The following is a 22,646-nucleotide window of genomic DNA, read 5'->3' as shown; positions in this document are numbered from 1 at the left end:
CACAATTTCATTAGTGACTTGATTAATAAGAAGGGGAATTGCATAAGGGTATTTCTCTACTAAATATAATGCAATCAACATACCCATGAGAGCCTTATGTAAGTAAAAATTTAAATGATGTGTGTCTAGTGTTGGTTCTTATGTCCTTAACATTATCCTTAAGAGGAAGTGTTAGAAAGTATGATTTTGGTGCCATATAGATGATTTACTACTTTCAGTGGTTTGTTATTAGAGTGTTAGATGGGTTTTTCAAATTATCTACACAAATATGAATATACTATTATTTTAGAGTTTGTTGAATACTAGTTGGATATTGGAAATTCTCTCCATCAAGAATTTCTCCTATATAATTAAAACATGGAGCTGATTTGATGGCTTGTTTTGTGTATCTGAGCCAAGCATTTGATCGCATAGCATATCCGAGTTGAGATGAATATCTTTCTTGGTGCACATCCAAATCGATAGCTTTATTGGTGTGTCTAAGTTAAATAAAGGATTTCCTAGTGTGTCCAAGACAATAACCAAGTGGCTCCCTTTATGTTGTGCTTGAGCTATAAAGTTCAATGTCTATGATGAATAAGTAAGCTCAACTTAACTAGGAAATTTTGATCTGCATTCTTGTGCTTGGGTGCATAACCTAAACTAACCATCCTATCCTTCTTAAGCACGATGCTATCAAATGCATGTCCGCATGGAATATGGGTTTAAAAATTCCCTAAAGGAGAGAATTGTTGGACCCGTATGAGGAGTTGTTAACTCATGGACAAGTGGGTTATGTCAATGTTGAACGCTTTATGAGTGGATAATATATTGGTTTGTGGACTCATGTTAATATTGTGGAACTAGAACACTTTATACAAGTTATTTTTATGAAAGGGATAGGTATTAACAAAGAGTGGATACATTTGTTACACTTGTTAACAATGGTTGGGTACCCATGTATTATGGTGGATGGTAGTTCCTTTATATAGACATAAAAATTATTCATGTATACAAGAAGAGTGTCTTCTATATCTAGAGGAGCATGACCCAAAATTCAAATCTCATAGTTGTGACTCGGTTTATGGAGAGGAAAACACTAAACACATGTTATTTAATATAAATTCAATCTAACTGTAAATATAAAATAAGAAGCAAATTAATCTGTAAAATAAAATTTAGAGAAAAACACTAAAAACATGTTATTAAGTATAAATTCAATTTAACTCTAAATATAGAATAAGAAGCAAATTAATCTGTAAAATGAAATTTAAATCGGTGTAGCTTTAAATATAGAATAAGAAGCAAAATAATGTGGTGAGAGATAATACAGCAATAAAACAATAGAATACAACACACTAATAAAAACAATAGTTTGACGTGTCTCATTAAATTAAAAGAAAATTCAAAAAACTATAATATAAAGGACTAAAATGGCAAACTAAGTTAATAAGAATCCATATGCTTCTAAATAAAGATAAATTAATACACAGTTTACTAAATCATGGTGAGAGATAACACACCAATAAGACAATAAAATATAACAAACTAATAAAAACAATAGTTTGACGTGTTTCATTAAATTATATGAAAAAACTATAATATAAGCCACTAAAGTTAATAAGAATCCATAGACTTCTAGATAAAGATAAATTAATAAACAGCTTACTAAATAGCAGAGTAGTTCAGAGCGAAAGTGAACGATAAAAAGCCAAAATGAAGCAAGAAACCCTTCCAAAAGTAGACATTCCAAAAGTAGACACTCAAATCCAATCGAACCAGTCAACTAGCACCAGATCTGGAACAGAGAGAAAGTGAATACTGGAACCCAAAAATATAACAAACCATCCAAAAAAATAACAACCCATCTAAAAAAATGTATTTTCAACACCACAGCATTGTTATCCACAGACAAAAATCAGTAAAGAGAATTCACGAATTTAAAGACCGATTCACAATATCTGCGTGGTGCCTGGTAGTGATACAGAATCGGCCATGGCTCTGGTCCCACCAAAATCTGACAACGTCATTGTATCGAAGTTGTCTCCGCCTCAAAAAATCGATCCAGCCACTGGTGAGTGCAAAAAGTTCACCCTTCCTTCTCCACGTGAAGATGAAAGTGTGATCCACTCCATCCTCCATGCACAGCTCCAACTTGATTCACGCCTCAGCATTACTTTCTGCTCGTTTCTGAAGTGTGGTATCATATATCTCTCCACGGATAACTTGGGAAGCACAAGCCTACACTGTTGTTGATTGACATCCGACTCTGTTAATTGCTTCTCAAATAATAACATAAAATCGCTACTCTGGCTTATATCCACCAATGTATTTGCCGCTTCAATCATGCTTATACCCACCAATGTATTTGCCGCGTCAACCATGCTTGTATCTTGTGTTTGGGGCATATTATTGTTCTCCATAGCGCTAAGTTCTTGCTTGAAACAAGAAATATCGCAATCCCAGGTCACCGAATGGTACAGACTTCAAAATATTCGCAAACTCAGCGCAAACAATGAATGAACTAAAAGTTCAAACAAGTCGTTGTTTTATAGGCTAGATATTCGATTTATTTATCCATAAAGTTCATATTTGCACGGACAAAGTACTTTGCTGTTTTAACGGAATTTTCTAATTATTTTATATTTAAAATTTTTATGTGAAATCTTTCAAAATATTCGCAAATTCACATCAAATAACGAATGAATTAAAAATTCAAATAATTCGTTGTTTTATAGGTTAAATATTCGATTAATTTATCCATAAAGCTCATGATTACAGGGACAAAGTACTTGCTTTTTAACAGAATTGTTTAATTATTTTATATTTTGAATTTTTTATTGAAGTTTGGTAAGATTTTTCGATTTTCGAGTTTATATGTCTATTATTTACTTCGCTATGGGGTAGGGTAGCACAAGATTCGGACCCAAGATCTCCGGTTGGGTGTAGGGTAGCACGGGGTAGGGTAGCACAAGATTCGGACCCAAGATCTCCGGTTGGGTGTAGGGTAGCACAAGATTCAGACCCAATATCTCCGGTTGGGTGAGACTTCATTTCACCCAATATCTCCGGTTGGGTGAGACTTCATTCCACGCATAGCCACTTGAGCTATCCCACACGAATTATATTTTGAATTTTTATTTGAAATTACTTAAAATATTTTTTGGTGAAATTTTAATATTTTGTTATTTAAATTAAATTTTTTAATGTAGAAATGAATTTACTTCATGGAAAACTTTTGTGACACTCAAATGGTGGCCGGTTTATAACTTGAATTTAGATTTGGATAAATTTAACCAAAAAATATAATTAAACCCAACAAGTTTAAGAGAAATTCTTCGGCGTCTTTGACATAAATCACAAGATAAAGGTTAGTTAGAAAGTTATTAAAAATTATAATTTGTTATTTAAATTGGACTTAAAGTATAAATTATACGTCTATATATATATATAGAGAGAGAAATATATACAAAGGTTGGTTAGAAAATTATTGGAATAATAAAATTGAAATATACATAAAAATAATAATATATAAAGTTTAAATTTTATTTAAACTTTATATATTATTATTTTTATATATATTTCAATTTTATTATTCCAATAATTTTCTAACTAACATTTGTATATATTTCTTTATATACATACATATATATATATATATATATATATACTTTAAGTCTCATTCAAATAACAAATTATAATTTTTAATAACTTTCTAACTAACCTTTAACATTTTTTAAATTATTTTATATTGTTATATATTCACATAATTTAACTAATTTCACTTAAATCTTGACTCTGGTCCTAAAGTCAAAATTAGCAGTTAGTCATGATAGCCTTTGGAGTCTCTGCTCACACTATTTAACATGCTAAGCTGGATCTGTTTCTTCAACTTGTCCTGACGATGAAGCACACTTGTTGGTTTGAAACGCCTCGACAAATGATTTATCTTGTGATTTACGCCGAAGAATTTCTCTTAAACTTGATATAGATCACAGAAGTCTCAATTCAACAATTAAACCCAACAAACTAATATATATATATAACACTAATTTAGTTAGATATTCATTTTTACTAGAAAATAACAATGGTAAATTAAATGAAAATTAATTTAAAATATATATATTAAAAAATCAATATATTTCTAAATACATCTATTAATTAATACAAAGATTATGTGTTTTCAAATATAGAGATAAACTAATGGGTTTTCATATTTTTGTGTTGAGAGGATGGAGGTGGATTAGGGTAGTGCCAAAAAAATATGCCTGAAAACCCTCCAAAACATAACATAATTAAACCCAACAAACTAATATACATACAACACATTTACTAATTTAATTAGATATTTATTTTTATTAGAAAATAACAATGGTAAATTAAATGAAATTTAATTTAAAATATATTAAAAAATCAATATATTTCTAAATACATGTATTAATTAATACAAAAATTATATATTTTCAAATATAGATATAAACTAATGGGTTTTCATATATTTGGGTTGAGAGGATGGAGACATGTGGATTACGGTAGTGCCTTTGCAACTATTTCAACTTAGAAGTCAAACCAAATTTTAGTTGAAACCAAGTTGGGTTTTTCCTATGACTTGTGGACACTAATAAGTTGAAGTGGTGACAATGCACATGGTGAGGAACCCTAGGGAAATTGATGGAGGAGATGTGACAAGATCATTCAAGCGTGTGGTGATGGGAGCCTTACCTAGTCCAAGTAATATAATGATTGTGGGGTTACACAAAAGATTCAAACTAGCATGGTAATCAATGAAGTTGAGGCCCCACCCAAATCATCCAACCCAAGGAGCCTAACAAATAGATGCCTAGCTAAGTCTCACAAAAACCCCAAGTACAAAGTAACCTTGATTAAAGTGGGAGAGAATATCCAATACATGAGACACCATTCACTTATAGGCAAGTTTCTAGGTCTGTATCCTTCTAAGAAGACTCTTTTTCAATGGATAACATCTAGGTCGAAGGTTAAAGATCAAAGTGAATATTCTTAAGACAACTAGTCTAAGAATCTACAAGAAACTCACAAGGAAACAAAAAAATCAAAGGAAATGAAAAAATGATCCAAATTAAGGCAATCCCATTCTGAAGAGGAGGGAGAGATGAGAATGGTGGATGTGTTAGTTCTTATTAACCTCACAATGAAAAGGGAAGATGAGATGTTCACCTTGGATAACACTAAATTATACATCCAAGCTTTGATAGAGGAGAAAAGAGAGATCCAACTCCAACATATCATAGAAGACCATCTCAATCAACTTCAATAAGAGATAGTTAAAGGAAAAATAAAATTCCTCATAGAAGTGGCCTCTCAAGCATCTACAGGTAGCCTTGGTATTAGAACCAACCCTCGTATACAAGTTAAGAAAGGGGGGGAAGAAAAGAAGAAGGGATGTCAATCAACTAAATAGAATTTGAACTCAAGAAATTGCTTTCCTCATTGATTCAAGATATATCCAAGGCCTTCAAGAAAATCACTCCTCCCCACATGCAAGAATTGATCGACAAATATCACAAAATAAAATATAAATCTCTTAATTTCCCGTGAAACAAAGGATGTTGAAAAGCCAAATGTCTTTATTTTTCCAAGAAATGAAATCTGACTCCTATCCCATGGTTAGAATAGTAGCTAATGTTTGGAAAGGGTCAAAGGTATTAGAAATTAGAGGGACTCGAGGAATAGAAGGACTCTCAATCATGTGCAACCCTCATCATATTTTTGTCGAAATCATAACCTTCTCCCAATACATGATAACTATTAAGCACAAAGTTATAGATAATTCCTAGATGGATGTATCCGTTCCCACGAATTTATTCACTCTTTAAAAATGTATAAATGCTCTAGGATGCTAATGAAGTTAAATATTTGTAAGGTTTATGATTATTTGATGTCGAATTTTCTTTTTGAAATTATTCAAGCCTTTCCATAAGGAGTGGACATCATGGATTCTTTGATTTCTTCTCCCTTCTATTACATCTTGGTTAATGGATATCCATCTAAGCCCTTCAATCCTTCTCAATGAATTCATAAAAGGGGACCTTGTGTCTCCCTTGATGTATGTCTTTATTTCTAAAGGGTTGGGTCATTTTATCAAATGATAAGTTTCTACTATCTCCATTCAAGGCCTCTCTCTTGCTTCTAACATGGACCCTCTCTCCCACCTTTGATTTGGGGATGTAACCCTCCTATTGAGGACCCCATCTATGGCAAAGCTAAAGCCTTAAAAGAAACACTAAATACCTTTATGTCAGCATGCGGAGTAATTTTCAATAAATCTAAAGCCCATATCTTATTTTTGAATGTTCATGTAGTCATTCAAAGGAATGTTAATTGTATCCTAGGCTTTTAACAAGCTTCCCTTCCTTTTAGATATTGGGGATACCCCCTTGATCTAGGTGGTTATTAGTGGCCACCTTCCTATTCCACTTGGACCGCCACCATTGTTTCTTTCAATTTTTCAGTTTTCTTAATTGTAGCACAATTTACTATTTTTTGTGGTTTTTTGGGTCCTGAACTTGTGGAGCGGTTTTGAGGCCTTAAATGATGTTTTTTTGAAAAATGAGAAAACAAGAGCATCTAAATTCCTTGTGCCATTGAAATTTATAGTCCTTATATATATATATATATATATATATATATATATATATATATATATATATATATATATATATATATATATATATATATATATATATATATATATATATATATATATATATATTTCTAACGAGGTATTGTGGGCGTCAAACAAATATCGTATACAAAAGTTACAACTTCTGGAAGTTGATGTACCAATTTACCCCAATGGGGCCCATGGTTTTGGCACTTCATCTCCTTTAATTTTTTGGATCTTTAGGTTTTCCTTTGTTTCTAAATAATAAATAGGCCTTAGAGCCTCATTGTAACACAGTTCAATGGCATGTATCTTCCACATCGCTTCTCATAGATAAGCTACCATCGTTCGAGCTAGTTTATTTCCATTTCTGTAAGTAAACATATTTCACTTCTTTGATATTAATGAAATGAATTTTTATTTTTGTTGTACCTCTGTGTTTATGTGTATATCTATATTTTGTTGCATTCCTACATAAGTTTGGATCAATAGTATCATAGGGGTCTGCTCTTTCTCTATTTTTCTTTACATGTCCCTAATGACGTCAAGGTATAAGGAGTTAGTGCTCAAACTCGTTGAACCTTTGCAAGACCATCCTCACAAACCCCGACAGCCTCCCATGGCAGAACAAAATAAAGGCCAGGGGGGGCGGGAGATCCTTTTAAAATATTTCTCAAGGAAGCCCTCCAGCAACGAAGGAATGTGATGATGGATAAATTTGCCTAGATCCTTCAGAGGCTAGCCACAAGCAACATCTCTTCATCCAGCAACTATTCTGGAGGAACCACTCCTTTTAAGGTACAAGTTAAATTTGACATTCACATATTTCAAGGGAAGATAGATGCAGACAACATAGATAGATTGTTAAATTTTTTGGAAGGAATTTTTTCAATTCATGACTTTTCCAATCTGGAAAAGATTACATTTGCACTCCTCAAAGTCGCCCCACATGTGAAGTATTAGTGGGAAACTTACTGTGAACAAAAGGACGAGAGGGAATCCTCACTATTTTCAATTGTACCCACTTGGAATTCTTTCCAACATGCCATCAGGAAATAATATCACCCTATCGGGAGATATGAAGATAAATACATAAAGTGGACCATGCTGTGGCAGGGAAGGGACCAAGATGTGTCGAAGTTCAGAAATTTTTTCCATACCCTTCGCATGAATCTGGGTATCAAGGATTCTAAGAAAAATTTGGTACTCAAGTACCATGACTATCTACACAAGTAGATCCAGGATGAGATAGAGCTCCTAGGCATCTCCTCACTTGGAACCGCCTATCGATATGTTGTTAAGATTGAGCAGAAATTTAAATATAAGAAGCAAGACTTTGGATCTGTGAATTTGAAGTAAAGGAAAGGTGCTCCCAAACCATACAAAAAAGGACAAAGCCAAGGCAGGGTGACCTAGGACAACCCACTGAAGCTACAAGAAAATAACAACACCACAAGGATAAAGAAGGATATAGGGAAATGGTGTGAGTTCCATAAGAGGCCCACTCACAAGACAAGTGAGTGTCAAGCCAAGCAGTCATTGGGGACCGAGATGGAGGCTTCCAAATCAGATGCATGTTCTAACTCTGAGCCAGAAACCAACAAGGGAAATGACAAAGGGAATCATATTATTGATGCAGATCCTAGCGCCATCGTTGTCATGATGAAGATCTAGAAGGATGAGCTGAAGATTCAGAGGAGGGCGAGTAGCTCTTCCACTCATAGATGTGGTGAAGGGTTCTTCGCTACAGTTCATTGTCATGAGCAAGAGCCAAAATAACCTCATTTCAGTAGATTTCATGAAGCAGTTGGATATATTGACCACACCACACCAAAAACTATACGCATCGAGTGGATTCACCAAGGGCGAGATCTCCACATCAACGAATAGTGTCGTCTTCCCTACAACATCAAGCCCTTCACACATGAGGTACTATCTAATGTTTCTCCTATTGAATTTTTTGATGTATTATTAGGCCACCCATACTTGTGCAAGAGGCATGTTGTGTATGCGTCTAGGCCTCACACTATTATTATTACTTTAGGCAATAAGTTGTACATGATACCGATGGTAGCATGGCCTACTGCCATTTCTATGATCACTGCGAAGAAATGCAGTAAGATCATTTCACAGACAAGGAATTTGTTTTTTCCTTATTATTTGCCCTCATGGCAAGAAGAAGATTGTGGATGAGAGCTCCAAACAAGGCTCCTCTACACAAGAGCAGCAAATGGACAAGGTTGTGGAGGAGTACAGGGACATCTTCACCTCACCCACAAGGGTACCTCAACATTGTCAAGTCAAGCACTCCATCGATTTGACCCCAGGCGCATCACTACCTAATGGAACGATCTATCAATGCTCTTTTATATTGAATGATGAAATCAAGAGGCAGATTCAGGAGTTGTTGCAAAAAGGGCACATCATGCCAAGTTCATCATTGTGTGGGAGCCCAATTGTGTTGGTACAGAAGAAGGATGGGACCTGGAGACTTTGTATTGACTATCGGGCACTAAACAAGATCACTATTTGGAATAGGTATCCAATCTCGTAGATTGGTGACCTTCTAGACCAGCTCATTGGGGGAAAGTATTTTAGCAAGATGTACTTAAATTTTAGTTATCGCCAGGTACCGATCGAACCCTCCAATGTGTGGAAGACTACCTTCAAATCCAAGGAGGGCCTTTTCGAATGCTTTTTCATGCCTTTCAGGTTGATGAATGCCCCTACAACCTTCATGAGGATGATGGATGGCATCTTAGGACACTTCACCAACTCATTCGGTGGTGTATTTGGACAAAATTTTGATCTTCAACCAGAGTTGTGAAGAGCACCTTCACCATATTCGACAGGTCCTCCAAACCCTACAACAACACAAGGTGTTTGCCAATTTCGAGAAATGCACTTTTGGTATGACCCAGGTTCAATATATGGGGTACACCGTTGATTAGGAGGGTGTGCATGTGGACCCAGCCAAGATACAAGTCACTCGGGATTGGCCAACCCCAACCACTCTAACAGAGCTCCTCAGCTTTCTATGTCTTGGGAACATCTATTGCAAGTTTGTGTTGGGGTCCTCTCATATCACTTGGCCTTTGAGTCAAGTCACCAAGGGAGGAGCAAAAGAAAAGTTATTTTGGTCTGAATCCCAAAAGAAGGCATTTCTTGAGTTGAAGCATAAACTCTTATTTGTGCTATTGCTCATTACCAGACCTACAACAACCATTTGATATCAAGACAGATGCCTCCAACCATGCGATTGGTCCAGTTCTTACTTAGCAAGAGCATCGAGTGGCATATCTTAGTGAGACACTTTCAAATGTAGTTTGAAAGTATCCCACCAATGATGAAGAGATGTATTCACTTGTATAGGTCTGTTGACAATGGAAGCATTATATTCTGGGGAAGGAAGCGATCATCCACACAGACCGCCAACCCTTGCAATTCATGTAGTTATAGGGGAAGTTGTAAATGGATTGCCATAAAAAATGGTCAACATACCTGCAACAGTTCCATTTAAACATTAAGTACAAGAAGGACAGCACCAAAAATGTTTCAAACTTCCTCAGCTGACCATTAGTCATGGCGCTGACCAATGTGCTCAACTATTGTGGGCACGAGACTACGGGGTGGACGCATCTTTACAAGAGCGATCCAGAATTCGTAACACATACCAGACACTCCTGGAAGGCAAGAAAATTCCAAATTTTCACCTTTAGGGTGCACTATTATGTCACTTGGGACACCTTTATATTCCTTCAATAGCATGTACCAAGATGATTTGGGAGGCACACTACAATCAGTTCATTGGACATTTTTGGGTAGAGAAAATAGTGGCAGTGCTGCAGAAGTTTTTATATTGGTCAAATCCTCGACAAGATGTTGGGAAGTAAATTAGATCCTGCACTGCCTATGACATTTCCATACTGACCATCAAGAAGCATGACCTATATGCTCCTCTGCCTACTCCTAGTCGACCTTGGGAATTTATCTCCATCGATTACATGTCCAGCCTTCCTTCTACTAAGCGTGGAAATGACTGTCTTTTCATGGTCATCGACAAATTCTCTAAGATGACTATTCTAGCGGCCTGCAACAAGAGTATGATAGAAGAAGCCACTGCTAAGCTCTTCTTTGAGCAAGTGTGGGTAGACTTTGGGATCCCACAGTCCATTATCTCGTATCAAGGTAGCAGGTTCCTAAGCACATTTTTGTTGACTCTTTAGTCGACGTTGGTACCAAGCTCACTTAGTCCATGGCTTTCAACCCCCAAACCGATGGCCAAATAGAGGTTGTCAAGAGGATGATGATACATATTCTATGCATGTACAACTCGAAGAATCCATCCACATGGGATGAAAGCCTCCCTTATGTCCAACACAGCTACAACAAATCTCTCCATAGTTCAACTAGCCATGGCCCCTTTTAGGTAGGATTGGGATTCTAACCACTATGTACCATTGATGTCGCCATACCATTTGTAGCTACTCAAGTAGATTCGGCTCTTATCCAAGCTGAAGCTAACAGGGATAAAAACTTCATTGAGCACATTCAACACATCTACTAGCAAATCCATGAAATATTGGACAGAGCCAATGGTAAGTACAAGCAATGACATGATCAGCATCGGGTGCCACACAAGTTGCAGGTGGTCAACTAGTACTAGATCTGGAAGAGAGAGAAGGTGAATACTGGAACACAAAAATATAACAAAACATCCAAAAAATTTATTTAAAACACGACAACATTGTTATCCACAGACAAAAATCAGTAAAGAGAATTCACGAATTTGAAGACATATTCACTATATCTGAGTGGTGCTTTCTTGTGATATAGAATCGGCCATGGAACTCATCCCACCAAAATTTGACAACGTCATTATATCGCAGTTGTCTCTACCTCAAAAAATTGATCCAGCCATTGGAGAGTGCATAAGTTTCACCCTTCCTTCTCCACCTGAATATGAAAGCATGATCCACTCCATCCTTAATGTTATGTATGCACAGCTCCAACCTTGATCCACTCCTCATAATTAGTTTCTGCTCATTTTTTAAGTGCGATATAATATATTTCTCCATGGATAACTTGGGAAGCATGAGCCTACACTATTGTTGATTTCCATCTGTTTTTGTTAATTGCTTCTCAAATAATAACATCAAATCGCTTCTCCGGCTTATACCCACCAATGTATGTGCCGCTTCAACCATGCTTGTATCTGGTGTTTGGTGCATGTTACTAGGCTCTATAGCGCTAACCTCTTGCTTGAAATGAGAAATATCACAATCCCATGTGACCTGATGGTACAAAGCTCAAAATATTCACAAACATAGAGCAAACAACAAATGAAATAAAGTTCAAATAATTTGTTGTTTTATAGGCTAAATATTTGATTTATGTATCCACAAAGTTCATATTTACATGGACAAAGTACTTTGCTGTTGTAACGGAATTTTCTAATTCTTCTATATTTTGAATTTTTTTTTAAATTATCTAAAATATTTTTTCATGAAACCCTAATTTTTTGTTTAAATTATTTATTTTTTGGTGAAACCCTAAGTTCAAACAAGTGGTTGTTTTATAGGCTAGATATTCGATTTATTTATCCATAAAGTTCATATTTGCACGAACAAAGTACTTTGTTGTTTTAACGGAATTTTCTAATTATTTTATATTTTATTTTTTTTATCGAAAATTCTTCAAAATATTCGCAAACTCACAAAAAATAACAAATGAACTAAAAATTCAAATAATTCGTTGTTTTATAGGCTAAATATTCGATTTATTTATCCATAAATATCGTGATTACACAGACAAAGTACTTTGTTTTTTAAACAGAATTATCTAATTATTTTATATTTTGAATTTTTCTTGTAGGTTTGGTAGAACTCTCCAATTTCCAAGTTTACATGTCCTTTATTCACTCCGCTATTAGGTAGGGTAGTACAAGATTCGGACCCAAGATGTCCAGTTCGGTGAGACTTCATTCCACGTCATTGTCACTTGAGCTACCATAGACGGACTTATATTTTGAAATTTTATTTGAAATTCCATAAAAAAAAATATTGGTGAAATTTTAATTTTAATTTTTTTTTTTTTTTTATTTTTTTTTAATTTAGAAATGGATTTACTTCTTTGAAAACTTTTGTGACACTCAAATGGTGTCCAATTTATAACTTAAATTTAGGTTTGGGTAAATTTAACCAAAAAACATGCCCGAAAACCCTCCAAAACATAACATAATTAAACCCAACGAACTAATATACATATAACCCATTTACTAATTTAATTAGATATTTATTTTTAATAGAAAATAACAATGGTAAATTAAATGAAAATTAAAATAGAATATGAATTAAAAAATCAATATATTTCTGAATACATGTATTAATTAATACAAATATTACCTATTTTCGAATATAGAGATAAACTAATGGGTTTTCATATTTTTGGGTTGAGAGGATGGAGGCACATGGATTAGGGTAGCACCTTTGTAACTATTTCAACTTAGAAGTCAAACCAAATTTTAGTTGAAACCAAGTTGGATTTTTCCTATGACTTGTGGACACCACTAAGTTGAAGTGGTGACAATGCACATGGTGGGGAACCCCAGGGAAATTGATGGAGGAGATGGTGACAAGATCATTCAAGGATGTGGCGATGGGAGCCTTACCTAGTCCAAGTAATATAATGATTGTGGGGTTACATAAAAGATTCAAACTAGTTGTTGGCTTGATGGGGCCTAAACTAGGTTTAGCGTTAATTAGCCAAACAAATCCTTACACTGCTGGCCCTTTCGGCATCAGCCTGTGGAGCGTGGACCAAAGTCTCACCCGAAACAGTATGGGAGGATTCTAGAAGAAATTTTCCACACTCTGAGATGGTCGTGATGTCGTTTTATTCCTTCTGTTCCTGCCTTCGTCTAGGTCACTTAGTTCTAGGGCTCTATCTAGCTAACCCCTTATTCCTTCCGTCGATACCTCCATGAAATGGTATGACTGAACTTCACACAGCCCTAACCTTTGGTTTAGATTCTTTCACGCTGCTAAGGCATAATATTGTATAGATTGTCCAGTTATCTTAAGAATCTCACTTATCTTATTAGATACTCATAGTTAAAACTGCATAAATAGATATTCTTATTGGCATTCAATTATCCAACATAATTATACACATTCGTGCATCACATAAGCAGTATAAATGAAATTCATACATAAAATGAAAGGGTCAATCAATCAGAATAAAGACACAGAAATTGCAGAGTACTTCTCTTTATTGATATCTTCCAAGTGATTACAAATCTATCCAGCCTGGGCACACAGCTGCAGGGGTCCGCGCACTCAGTTGCGGAATTCTACCCTAGGCCTCTACACACTCATTCGAAGAGCCTCTACCTATGCTACGACCCAAAATTTAGGTTTCCTACTTCAGAGTTATGACTCTCTTTCATGATCTTTCTATTGATGTCTCTTCAAACTACTTAGAGCTTAGCTCTTTTTATACAATGCCATGGTCCACGAATCATCGGTAGGTCTCTTACAGTAGACTTTACTTTAAAAAACTAAGGGCAGACAAGCGTTTATGACTTATGACAGCTTCACGCTCTGTGACCAAAAAATGTAGAGTCTTTACAACCTTATTACAAAATTTGACCAAAACATGGGATTTTAGCCCCAAAACTGTCCTTTGGGGGATCCTGTTTCTAACAAGCCCCCAACCCAAACAACATGACTTGCCCTTGAGTCACTTCATAGGCATGAAGATCTTTTCATGAAGCCCTTCCAGCTCGACTTGTATGACTGCAACCTCAACCATGCACTCTGCAGCCGCTTGCTTTGCATCTTCCACTACTTGTTCGGTCACTGCTCCTGTGTTGTCAACCTAAATCTTTTGCTACGTTGCTTGCAAAGTCACAGCCTTGCCTTTGATAGATCTTTTCATTAGGTAAGCCTCATTTGGCCAAGGCTTGAGTCATTCCTTCAGCACTGCTTCCTTATGCAGCATTGCATCTGCCTATGCCTTCAATTACTTGGCATCCTCCAGATTGGCCAGTCTTTGTGTTAGCGCGATGGTTCGCATTGTGCCCTTAACCTCATCATAGCATTGATGTATCTCTTATGCTTCCATCTCTAGCATCTGTACATTAGGTTCCTCCTACAATATTTCCAACACCTCAAATAACTACTCGAACAATTGTTTACGGTCTACTATTACACTATCCACTGCCGCTACTACTTTTGTGACAACGGTTACAAATGTTCCTTCACTTCTGGCGAAGTTGAAGTTTGGGCCGTCAACTATAACTCTGTAATTTGTAGATTCAAATCCAACTGAACCCACACCATCTCAATACGAGTGTTGCACATCCCTGTGGCCAACTTGTGGATGTGTACCTCGATTGGCTCCTCCTCCAGAATGGCCAACTCTGGGACCATTCTGCATGCCTCCTCAACGACTTGAAAAATTTCTTTCTTTGGTTGGTCACCTTGGTCCCACCGGTGATGGAAACATTTCTCGGTAGGGCCATTTGCTTGTTATCGATCTGATGTTCACTGATCACCTGGAGGGCACGGTGCTCATGGGCCCTCAGCTCTGAAATCACTCCATCCTCCAAGAGGTGGAGTGCTTCTCACAGGAGTGTTGCCAAGTTCAACCATACTCCCTTTAGGTCACTAACAATGGGCTTGTCAGCCTCATTCTCTATGGTTAGTGCTCCATCAGGCAGAACTATCGCACTGGAGGCCTTCGCGTACAACCTATCGGCATCCTCTTAAGTGCCAATAGCCAGGTTGGTAGACACTGTGCCAAACTGTGATGCGCGAGTCTGTAGCTCCTGGAACCTTGTCTAGATAACCCTTAGTATGATCTACTACTACTACTCGAATCGTTGTAGGGTCTCCTCGGTGACATCCCTCACTATGTCACCGATATCATGAAATTCGCCCTCTGTTAATGTGACGGGGTTCAGTGAGATCTTGGTTGCCTTTGATTTCTTTCTAGGTCCTCCCTTCTCTATCTACCTTGGGTGCTTGTTGCAGGCAGATGTCTCCTAAGTGTCCACGCTGTACTGTTATGTTTCCTCTTCTGTCGCAGGTGAAGGTGACCTCGCGCCTTTGTCAGAGCCTCGCTTTTTCCACGAGATCTTGTTCGCCACCTTTTCCACCATATATCATGGATGAATTCTCACTTGTATATGGAAATCAGATTATCCTATGAATCGGCCTATCTGTGATGGTATTAGCTCCTCCAGCCATTGAAACCCACCATGCACCAAGCACAATAGCTACTTGATGACCAAAACTATTACCAAGTGCGGTTTTAGTGTGGCACCCAGAGCAGGTTGAGAAACCCTGCCTTTTCTACTCCCTTGAGCCACCTCTACGAATCCAGTGTGTCCATTCCCGTATTTGTATCAATGATGCGGAACATTAGTTTCTTGGTTGCCAAGTGTGGGAACTTATCGTGGTCCACAAAGTCCTAGTTTTCATGTTTCAGTAGTGACACTCATGCCAAGCGCAGACTATCAAAAATAATTTCATTTGGCAGTAGAGGGGTTTGTAGGGGAGTCTTTCTCTCATCGATGTCCTTTGGTATCTTGGTTTTAGGCTTGCGTGGAGGGACATACTCTAGCAACCGAGTAATAGGGTCGACACCATGGGCTTCAACCTCCTCCACTTCAATTCCCACATCCTCATCATCCATCGGGATGTCTTCAATGTATTCCTCCTCTAGTTCTAAGTTTATGGCCTTGCCTTTCTCCTATACGGTGGGTCTTAGTGGGTTTCTCCTTAGCGATGTGTGCACTGGTATGGTAGGTTGATTATCCTTTTTATCCTTCACGATCTCTTTAGTTGGGGTTAGCTTCGGTCTTGGTGTTCTTGGTGATTTAGGGACTTCGGCAAGAACCTCAGTGACCTTCGGAGCAACTACTTCTGCCTCTATTTCCATTTCTATGCTGAATCCTCTACTAATTCTTCGATATTTATAATTTCTATGGGTGTCGACATAACTCTTTCTAATAGTGCTCGTGATGTCTTTGGAAATTTTTCAAATGCAGGAATCTCTTTGAAAGCCTCGAAGAATTCTCGGTTCATGGGTGCTTGAGAGCTCAACAACTCAATTCTCAAAATTCCAAGTGTTTTTCGCTGGACAACCACTTGTAATTTATAGGGCATTTTGAATTCAAATTTGACAGATCCCCCCAAAATTTAGTTCATTAATTCCGGATTGGTGGAAAATTTTCAAGGATCTAAGCCATAAATTTCATCTTAAATGTCAATCGCCCGCTCCATATGGCCGTATTTCAACCATCAAATCATGAACAGTGACCTTAACGGTCACCTTCCAGTTGACTTGCATGATTTCTCCCTATGTAGCGTAGCTCCCTTCGCACTACCACAAATCCTCTGACACGTCCTTGCTTCGTGCACTCTTCCAATCGTGCAGCTCTCCAACTCGGGTAGTGTATTTTATAGCCCTGCGCCTCCCTTTAGCTATCTGGAGTGCTAAGATTGTGTTACCTTCATCTAGTCACATGGTCGTACCGCCGATGTATGGCTTCAATCAACTGCCATTCACCTTTCCTGGGAAGGGATCTCCATTCAATTTGACCAACTATGCTACTCCTCCATCAATAATCTCCTTAATGACATAGGGCCCTAACCAGTGCATCCCGAACTTCCTTGGAAATTTATCAAACTTACTATCATATAACAAAACCAAGTCATTTACCTTAAAGGTGCACAACTTAATTTGTTGATCATGCTATGCTTTTTCACGATACTTTTGGACTAGTTGGTGAAATCTAGCTAGAAATCTCTCTTCCTCAAGCTCATATTGCTGTGAAAGCCTTTCCTCCAAGGCTCCGCAAGCTGTCATGCCTATGAGTGCTACTATCCGCAGACTAGGTACCATATATTACATAGGCAATATCGCTTCAACACCATAAACAAGCCTAAAGGGGGTTTGTCTAGTCAACTTCTTGCATGTCATTCGATAATCCCATAGTACCAAAGGTATGCGTCGGTCCCAATCACTTCGCTGAGCATTGTTAACCTTGGTGAGCATGTTCTCCAACACTTTATTGAATGATCCATTGTCTTGTTAGCATATGAGTGATAATGCATGCTCTTTGGTGATATACCTGAAATTCCTCCATTAGCGCACTGATCGTCTCATTCAGAAAGTGTGTACAGTGATCAGTCATCAAGATCTTTGGAAAACCAAATCATGTTAGTACATGCTCAAAGAGGCACTTTGTAGTATTCACGTCTTTGAAATACTTCATAGGCTGTGCTTCTGCCCAATGAGTCAAATACTTCATCACAGTGATAATGTACCTTGCTCCTGTTTTTCCTTGGGGCTGGATGGGTCTCACAAAATCTATTGCCCATTTCTCAAAGGGTTGCAACATCATCTGTGGATTCAAAGGCAAGGCATTTTGAGTCTTGATGAAGGGTTGGACACCACAACCTTGCGCATAGAATCTTCTGCGTGGTCACCCTCCCCAAATAATTTCCTCATGTAGTGTCCCAATGAGCATCCACAAGGATGCTTCTTCTTTCAAACTTAGGTACATATTGTCGCAATATCTCATCATACCCCATTTTGTATACATGGCCAGCAACGACAGAGAAATCTATTGTGCACGCCACTAATTCCTTCTTCTACTAGATAATGTATCCTTCCAAGGTAGTTCCTATCATTAGGAAGTGTATTCTATCCTCAAAATGACCATCCATGACACGCACTACAAATAGCTACACGTCAAGCAATCCCTTCTCCAAACTAGTGGGTTCTTCCCTTGTTTCGATGAGTGAAAGATGGTCTGGTCCTGTGTTCAGTCGTCCACGCTTCACAATAACTTCAAAGTCATACTCCTAAAACAATAAGAGCCTCGTGCAAATTCTCCCCCCAACACAGGCTTATTGACTAGATACTTCAGTGCAGAGTGATTTGTATACATCTTAAAATTGCCTCCCAACAAGTAGTGTTTAAAATTCTGGAGCACATATACCATAGGTAACCCCTCGTGCTCGATAGTGGAATAATTCTTCTCTGCCTTGGATAACATTCTACTTGCAAATGTGATAGAATAGTCCAATTCTTCTCAATTAGCTTGTGTCAGTACTGCGCTATACATGACACATCGACATGTACATGAAACTAATTCTTCCAATATAGGAAGACTAAGATCAACACAGTGACCATATTTTCTTTCAATACATCCAAGCTCCTTTTCCAATCCTCATTCCAACAGAATGTGACATCCTTCTTCAAAAAAATTTCCATCAGTGCGATGATCTGGGCATAGCCTTTGATAAACCTTTTGTAATATCTCGTGTGTTCCAAGGGAGCGTGCAGCTATTTCACACTCTTTGGCACTTGCAAGTTTAGTATCACCTTTATCTTTACGGGATCTACCATCAGTCCCTGTCTGCAAACCACATGACCAACATGATCCCAGAAGGAACACAAAACAAAAACTTCTTTAGATTGAGCACGATCTGGTATCTTCGACAGGTATCTAGCATTAGGTGCAAGCTTTCTACATGGTGTTTCACCAACCCAAACATTGTCCAATCATCTAAGTATACTTCCAGGAACTTATGAATAAACTCCTTAGCTATAGAAATGACTACACATGACAAAATTGTAGGCACATTCTTCAACCTAAACGGCATTACAGTGTACTAAAAACAACCCCACTCAATCAAGAAGGTTCTCTTACTCCTATCCTTCGGCGTGATTTTGATCTAAGTGTAGCCCGAAAACCCATCATTGAAGGAATATGTTTCCTGGCCACAAACATTGTCCAACACTTCATCAGTGAATGGAGTCAGGAAAGGATCGTGTACGCAAGCATCACTCAACTTTTTGAGATCCATGCATATCTTTATTTTTACCTTTTGCTTCTTCTCATGTACCACCATTGGGCTTACCCAGTCAGATTCTTCCACATGCTCAATAATGTCTTCTATGAGCATCTTGTCTAGCTCTAAGTAGAACTTTTCCTTATACTTCGGATAAAGATGGTAAGGTCTTTGATTAACTGGCTTTGCATTGGGATTCAACATGATCTTCATAATACCTATGTCCCCAATTATCCCTTTTAGATCCATAAACTTGGTTGGAAATAAATCTTGGTATTCATGGAGAAATTTAGCGACCTTATCCACTGTCACATCATCCCAGTAATATGCAATCTTCGTGAATTTGGACTCTACCTGCATGCCAATGTTTACCTCCTTTGTTTTCAACAGCGCGGTTATATCAAGATTCTCAACCTATGGCCCTTCAACCCTGTGGTGACCCTCTGTTTTCGGGATGTTAATATTTTTTGGGTCCTCATCCTCTTCTTCAGTGGTTACATTATAACATTCTAGCCTGTGACTTAGCTAAGTAGCCCACTCAGGCTGAATTAGGTCTAAACGATCCCGCGTAATCTAAAGATTGTTGCTTTCACCTCTTGTAGCACCTCATCAATACTGTCAAACCCATCTTCAAAACTGAATGCAATTATGAATATTCACATAAAATATCCCATTCACCTATCCCATGGCAGAGCTCTGTTTCTACATACCAGTTAATTGGGACGATATCCAGTGCGTGACAGAACAAGTGCACCTATTTAGTTTTGGGCTTTTCTCCATAAGCCTGAGACCATTAAGCTAAGTGTGTGCATAGATCATCCTACCCATCATCCATATCTATCATTCGTACCTTTAGCTTCCCAAAGCAATCTCTCATCATTCTCCTACATTTGCGCCAATCATTAAAGCTTCCCTTATGTGTACCCTGCAACCTTACGGGTGTAGCGCGGAGTGCCTAGTCCAACGCCTAGAAGCACTACTTTTCTGTTACCTCCCTCTCAAATGTGTCCAGAATACTATCTACATCATTCAGGTCATCATAAGTAGGAATATTTCTTACCTTTGATGACACACAACGCAGCGACCGAGTCATCATGTTTTAGTTCAGTGTAGTCACTTCATGTAACCAATTATGCCAGCATTGTAACTCTTCATTGGAGACCGAGGTGCGAGAACTTTCACAATCCCATGTAATTAGTCCATCCATGGTGGGATTCTCCCGATCTTGGTCCCATGCTATTATCTTATGGATATAGTCCAGATCGTCATCACTCTCATAATCATGGACTGGTTCAGTATTGCGCGATCATTCAACAGGATCTAGGGGTACAATTACACGTAGAAATTTCTTCTCAAATATCATCTTTCGCTTCTTTAAGTTTCACCTTTTTCATATCAGTAGCCCAATCAATTCCAAGGAGCACACGATAGGGGTTGATATCATCCATAATCTCTATTACTTCAAAGTTAGCCAGCACGCTCGCACTTTCAATATCTACAGTCACCCCCTGCAACCACCCCATGGGGATGATCTTCTGTTGATTCACAATCCTTAACTGAATCAGAGACCATTGTAGTGTGAGTCTCCCCATCCATTCCCAAGTCTGTTTTAGTAGGACGTTTGCATCTGACCCCAGGTCCAAGACAACCTGATCCATCTCATACTCTCCTATCTACGTGGTCAGTCTCATCTCCCGTCATGTTCTTGTTTTTCATACTACGCATGGCTCAACCGAAGTGTTTCTAGTGCATCTATTTATGAGCTCCTACAGCCCCTTCACAACCTTGATATCATGTAGTAGCTTCATGTAGGTCTCCAAGGAGGTTGTGAGCATAAAGGGATCCCTATCCTAATGAGGCTTATCCTTGCTCCCTAAGGTGGAGACCTCAGTGAAGCTCTTCTTCGCTTCCATGAAGGTTTCACGTGTGTGCTCGAAATCAAAGTCAACCTCCTTCTTTGGAGCTTTGTGAACCCATGTACTATCTTCTTGTTATTTCCGCTTGTCATCTCCAGTTGTGATTCCACTTTGGAGCACCATATTCAAATTTAGATCCTCTTCGTGTGGCTCAGACCTCATCATCTATAGGTTTTGAGTTGGTGGAGGTGGTAGCGCCCCTTTGTCATGTATCCTAGATATTAGCTAGTATAGTCTTCCATTTCATGATCAAACAGAGTGCAATACTTGCACGACAGATGGGTATAGTTAGTGAAATTGTGGGCATAGTGTCCTGGTTCTCCGCAATTGTAGCATATAAATTGTCCCCAACCTCTACCAGGTCCTCCTCCACCTCAGCCTCATCTACACCCCTAAAATTCTATCTGTGACATCCCCGTGATGTGGTCAGGGTGCCGCGTTTATTCGTGAACCCTATAGGTAGGATTTATATCCATCATCAATTTGTAACTTCTTCAATTATGCTCATCATGCCTTACCAACCTATAGAAGTTGCAGAACAACTGTTGCAGTGTCTATACAAACTTTTGCAACAAGTGACAATTATCGATAGCATGTTTTCCTGCTACCTGATAAATGGCGCACCACAATGCAGGTCCCGCGCTCAGTCCTGCTTGATACTTCGGTCTCAAAGGCATTAATCCTCCTCCCGCAGTATAGTTTGCAAAGACCAGAAAATGGCCTTTTTCATGCCCCTGACTCTCGCATTTCAGACACCATACCTCTTTGCGCACCTCTAGTCAAACTATTCTATCCTACTTCAAACTTTGCATCTCGAGGCAAAGATTTTTCAACTACGCATGGATTTGTTGAACCCCTAGATTTGGATCTTGCATCGGGGTTTCATGCAGTACCATTTCAATCTCCAAGGCCTTCGCCTAAGTTGTTATCTTTTGCTGTGACAACGCAACCCTTAAGTGTGGTGGAAGCGAAGCCCCAAACCACTTGCAATGCTACCTATTCGTCAAGTTTATATTAGCTTCATAGATTTTACACTTCAATCTTTGATCTAATTCCTAAGGTTTCTCACCTGGTTGCATCATGATTTCCTTGAACCCCACAATGGCTGTGCTTGAGATTTAGGCCTTCTGAATTCCTCGTTCAGTGCGCTTTGGATGTCTGCCATTCTAACATCCAGGTTATCATTAGAGTACTTCATGAACCAAGTTAGTGTGTGATCCTGCAGAGCACTAACCAAGG

The sequence above is a fragment of the Pinus tabuliformis genome, chromosome 4_2 (genome assembly GCF_031772625.1).
Source record: "Pinus tabuliformis cultivar Carrire ecotype Pingquan chromosome 4_2, CPIR1, whole genome shotgun sequence".
NCBI classification, from domain to species: domain Eukaryota; kingdom Viridiplantae; phylum Streptophyta; class Pinopsida; order Pinales; family Pinaceae; genus Pinus; species Pinus tabuliformis.
This window is presented reverse-complemented; position numbering follows the sequence as displayed.